Genomic DNA, 6000 nt, shown 5'->3' on the forward strand with positions numbered 1-6000 from the left:
ACCTAGGCAGAGAAGGTGCGTTTATATAAATACAGTCTGGTCCTGAATCTTGCCCCCACTCCCTGGCTCATCACTACCTGTCAGGGGAGAGGTCATTCAGACCTTGCTCACAAACCATAATTTGAAATTATTAGGTTGGCCAGCATCACCAAAACGAATGTGCCGACATTGTTAGAAAAAACAACAGCTGTGTGAAGAAGCTAGTCTTTGTTCACACTTTTCAAACCTATTATGCTTTTTTGGGTTACAAGTGTTTTATCATATACTGCAGTGTTTCCCAAACTTGGGATGCCGTTTGTGTAGGGAAAGCCCCTTGCGGGCCGGGTCAGTTTGTTTACCTGCCCCATCCTAGTAACTAGTTGACCACAGGGGAGGTGTTGGGGAAAATCGGGGGGGCATACAGGAATATCCCTGACCCTGAGTCAGATCAGGCTGACTTTTCATAGATTTTGGAATCTTTGTTCCTGAAACAAGTAACTATCTAGTTACTTCAATCCCCCTTTCCCTAGAGGGTGAACTTTCAAAAGGTTGGATTTCCACAACCAGCATTAGGACTTTGTATTAATTATCCCTTCCCCCCATTGATTCCAGATTCCACAGGAAACCTACCTAGCAATTGGAAAAATTAAGATATATATACTGCTTATTGATAAAATAATCTATGAATATCCTATACGCCTCTAGTGTCAGACATCTCAGTATAATAGTCTTAGAAGTCTCCATGCATCAGAGGTCTCACATCTGCCACACATGCATTTATCAAGAAGAGATGGGAGAGGCCAAGTCCTCCCAGTGGTTTCTCCTCCCTGAAGATGGGTGTTCTTTTTGGTTGAATGAGCTTTGTTAATTTAGCCAGCAATACTAATCTGGTCACTAGTACAAAGACAGTGTCAAGAACTTCTATTTAAATGTTAATTATTTTATTTACACAATCATCTGGCCTTCATGACTCCAGACTTAATTGTTGCAATGCATCGGATGTAGGAATGAAGCCACAGACCCCCCCCAAAAGCTCCATCTGGTACAAAATGTAGCAGTCTGTTTAGTAATTTACCCAGGGTAGCATGGGCACAGGCTAGACTTGCCGAGTACAAACATGCCTGAACCCCATGTATATGTACTCGGTATAGCTAGCCCATGCCGTCACTCACTGCTGCCCATGCTACCCTGGTTACACTACAATGTTTTTAGCACGCTAGCTCCAGGAGAGCCAGTACATGTATATCTACCTGAGTTGGGACTCATACCACTAACTGTAAGTGTAGACGTAGTCTGAGAGGTAGAACTGCCACATCAGCTGGACCTAGACAAAGGTACTCACTCCTGCCAGACAGAGAAGAACGATCATAGACTCCTTTATTTCAGAACTAAATGCAAAACTTAGTTCTGTCACTTTGCTTTTCCAGCACAACAGTTTCTTTCTCTCTCTCATGCACATGCTCACAAACATACATAACCAAAAATCCTGAAAACTAATCAAGCTACATCTACAGGCTGGGAAGGAAGAGCAAGAGAGAGAGAGATTATTTCTATTTTAAAATATTTGGGAGCCTAATAGATACCATGGTGATGGGGTCATATACTTAACAGAGGTAGATTTCCAGTATTGCCATTGTGTTGGTTACAGAAAGTTTAAACTTATACATTGGATGTCAGCCAATGTTAATGTTTCAGCTGCTGCAACTAATACAAAAGTGTTTCTTCCTCTCCACACCCTTTAAATATCCTTAAAGTGTTCCCATGAAAAGAAATAAATGTAAATATAATAAAATACCCTTGGCATTTTTGATAAAGAAGGGCCTGATTTATATACCGTTTGCACACCAGTGATGCAGGGTTTTGAAATTCATAAATTTTATCTGACTTTTTCCTTGCACATGTGGTCTCCTCCTGTCTCACAAAGGAAGGGCTGGGTAGCAAAATCAGGTGAAACTGGCATGAAAACATATATTGTGTTCCACTGTGACAAACCTACAGTAAATTTATCCTCCTTAAACATTCCTGGCAACATATAAAATGGAAGATTCATAAATAACTAGCTTGTGCCTGGCCCATGCACAAGCACACTGGGATAGAAGAGGGTGCAGTGAGCATCCTCAGCAACAGCTAGGCACAACTGCAGTCTATTTGCTCATAGAAGCTCTGGGTCTGCTCCCTCTTGGCACCTTTTGGAAGTGGCAAGGAGATGGGTCTATGGCCCAACCCTGATTAGCAAAGTTAGGCAGGCATGTTGCAGGGGCACATTTCATCTCCCAACAATATCCTTTGTCCTGCTTTATCTGAGCAGGATTGTGCTTCTGTAGCCCCCTCAGACCAGTGTTTCTGCATACCAATTTAATAGGGGCTATGTGTAAATTTCAAACTCAGACTGTCAGATTTTCCTAAGTATGATTTTGGGCAATTATGGCATATGAAGCTGTTTTTTCAATGACAAGCTTGGCATTACATCATCACACCACTCACATACAAAACACAGCCTCGATTTTTCCTATGGAACAACTGATTAGTTCACACCTATTTCTCAATCCTTTGCATTTCTTTAAATTCAGACCACAGCACTGCAAAAATGTACCCACATTTTTGTCTACAAGTGCTCTGGATACACTCACACAGGACCTGAAGCAGCTCCAGAGGGGGCTGTGATCCTTGCTGCTGTTAAGATTATCTAGTGAAGTGAAGCAGCCCGCTTGATACCTGTGCTGCATGATGTACAATTTTCTCGTTAACCTTAACCACAGCACAATTAAACTGGCCAACCCCGCCCCCCACAAGATGACATAATGTTTGGATGCCTCCTCCCAATTTATTTACTAATCATTATTTAACTAGGAACAATATCTCACTGAAACAAAATCTTCTACAGAAGAGATTCTTCAGACAACAATACAGTATTTAGTTACATCTCTAAATTGCATAACTGAGCAAATAAGATATATAGATACATACTGTACGCACAATAAACTTACATGATGCACACATGCACAGAGTGGCTGCAGTTAAAATAATCAATATTTATCTTCAGTGTCTGATATACTGCAGACATGTATTATTTTGTGTTCTCATAACCAAATCTTGTCAACCCTTCCTTCACAGCATACCATGAACCAAACCTTCTTTTCTATCTGGTTGACTGTCAATGCTCTAAACAGCTTCCATCTTGACTACTGCATCCAACCATATCATCCACTTTCATTCTGACTAAAATAAGGCCCTATAAATTATCTTCCTTGCCAATTAATTTGACCTTGTCACATTTCCTTTGGATCCCTTCACTGTCTTCGCACCACATCCAGCTTAATCTTGTGCAGCACTTGCATTTATTTCAGCCCAGAGAACTTGCAGGTTCGGGCTCCTGCGGTCTTTGACCCACGCTTATTCATTTGAATGCACAAATGTCCTGCACCTACAACACTTGTGAGTGGAATTTCAAAGGCATATTTGATAATTCAGTCTTAAATTACTTAAACTGAAGAAAACTAGAAAACTCATTGTTTAGATTGATCCTATAGTACAGAAGTTACACTAATGTGATATGCAAATATGTCACTCAATATGAACTTTTTCTTGATGTCAGATCTGCTGTATAACTTAATTTAAATGTTTCCAATATTTAATTTTCTTGAGGGATTTTTTTTTGTTTTTAAAAGAAAAAGGAAAAGGGATAAAATTCTGTTTTTTTGTGGTAATTTGACTTGTGTCTGATAGACAGGAATGGTCCCAAACATCTGTTAATACAGTTAGCATGTTTTAAAATTTGTATGATGTACTTGATAGATGCTATTGTTATAGATCAAAACAATATGCTTCTAGATCATTGTTTAATGCATATTTGGCAGGTAATATGGAGTATCACATTGGGATATGTGTTATATGAAGTCTGGACTACAGAGAAAAGATAACATTACAGTACAAAGGCTGATCTGAAGCAGTATTTTGCCCATTCATTTTTAACGTTACAAAATATCTGCTGGCAGAAGACTGTTACAATTCCAAAGGACTTGGGTGTTAAGAATTTACATACTTAGTAGGCCTAAGTAGACCTTGCCACAATTGATCAGTGTGGTCTACCATGTCAATAATCTGCATATTGAAAAGAAATCATTATTTTGCAGATTAGAGACCTCTGCCATGCTTTGTGACTCATCCAACAATAACTTTGCCTGTGTTACTGTATATCAATAATATATATAATACAAATTCCATGAGTACGTACTTATGTAGTGAAGAGCCTTTATGTACCAATAAACTTTATATTAAAGAGTCTCAAAGGTACTTTCCTGGACACTTTCATTCATATGAGAGTAAAGCTTCCATTGACACAGTCACAGGCTCATGATCTCAGATTAATCAACACAATATAAATTAAGTTTTTTATACTTCTACTGAGAGACTGCATTTTAAAAACATGTTTTCTGTTTGGGTTGAATACTATTATTATATAAACAAATAACTTTTTAGATATGGTAGATTAAAGCCATGGCTTAATTTATATCCACAACAACAGGACATTCAGAGTTAAGGTTGAAAATCTATCATTAAAATGCACAAATATTCCTGGGTCTCTAGATATTGTACACTATATAATAATATGCAGTCTCTCAGCACAGCTTTTAAAGGATGACATTTAAGTATCATCTTTGAACTTCCTGCATCAGTGTGTTGTCAGAACCTGAATTTTATGGTTAATTTGTTAATTTAATTAAATATTGTGCAAATTGTACTTGATTTTGTCTGAATTATCCCTTATCTTTTAAAGGTAACTGTAACTGAAAAATTGTTATTAGTAAGGGCGAACTTCCAAAGACACAGAAATTCAGAAGAGCCCAGAGAAACACAGATGCATACTCAAAATTTACCAAAGAAACAAGGCTACAACTCTTATTAGTTTAGTGGTTGTGCTGGAAATCTTGTGAGTTTTCTATTTAGACAATTTTTCTTGTGATAGTCACCCTTTTTGTTTCTCATTTCAGATGAAAACAGCAAGCAGTGTGGACTTAAAAAATGATTATTTGAATAAAACCAAAAAGGAAGTTTGGTCTCCTTTTTATTTTATCCAAACTGGCTACCCTCTTCCACACCAAAATTCATTCAAAAGTCTCCATGTCAAGAAGTAACACCATCACAACAACTGTTAAAGTATTAGGGCCTGATCCTCAAACCCTTACTTATTTACACGAGTAATTCCTCTGATTTCAATAACACTATCTTTGTGAGTATGGCATACCTGCAGGGCCATCCCTAGATGGGCGTGGGGCCTGAGGCAAATCAGCCTGTATGGGACCCCCTTAACATTTTTTATACAGGTGAAATCTGGTTACAGTGAACTTCAAGGGCAGCTGCTGGCCGCAGGTTAAATATTGATAGCACCCAGCTGTCTAATTATAATGTTGTTATGTTATATTGTTGTTCTTTTTTATAATTATAATGCAGTTCATATAATTAAAAAAAAACAACTCACCGATCATGATCAGTGTTGCGGCACTTACATTCTGAAATCCACCTTCCTGGACTTCCTTGCAGCAATTCCAGGTGCATATGGTGTCACTACCCTCAGTGGATTTTTAAAAAAATGTAATTATACATTCGCAACATTGAGAGCCCATGTCTTGAGAACTGGGTGGCTCTTGGAGGGCTTATATGTGCCCTGTTGCAGGGGGACCCCAGGACCTTCCAGCATGGACAAGGGGCTCTAAGATCTGTTTTCTCTGGGGGTTGGGAGGAGTAGGAGGAGGGGAGGTGGAAAAGCAGATGGATAGAGGACCCAGTCCTGGTGGGTGGTGGAGAAAGCAGAGTTGTGGGACCCTGGGCCCTGGAACTGTGGGAAGAGGGACCCCAAAGCTGGAGAGCTGAAAGGCAAGGAGGATCCTGAGGCAGGGGGCTGATAAGGGCTGGCCCTGGCCTGGAGGTGGCATTGGAGGACCCTACCCAGTGTTGGGAGAGGGGAGAAAGGGCAGTGGAAGGGGGAGGTGTGGGACATTTGGGGGACACCAGTGCTGGGTG

The 6000-nt window shown here is 39.6% G+C and overlaps 1 long non-coding RNA gene across 1 annotated transcript in view; it reads left to right on the top strand.

The window, feature by feature from the left end:
* The window catches only part of LOC116817955 (uncharacterized), an 87352-nt gene extending 81994 nt beyond the window's left edge, over positions 1–5358 (top strand). Inside the window, exon 4 of the long non-coding RNA XR_012656640.1 lies at positions 4971–5358. This is a non-coding gene — a long non-coding RNA (uncharacterized LOC116817955). The remainder of the gene's footprint in view (positions 1–4970) is intronic.
* The last annotated feature ends 642 nt before the right edge of the window (positions 5359–6000 follow it).

This window comes from Chelonoidis abingdonii, chromosome 10 (genome assembly GCF_003597395.2).
Source record: "Chelonoidis abingdonii isolate Lonesome George chromosome 10, CheloAbing_2.0, whole genome shotgun sequence".
Taxonomy (NCBI): domain Eukaryota; kingdom Metazoa; phylum Chordata; order Testudines; family Testudinidae; genus Chelonoidis; species Chelonoidis abingdonii.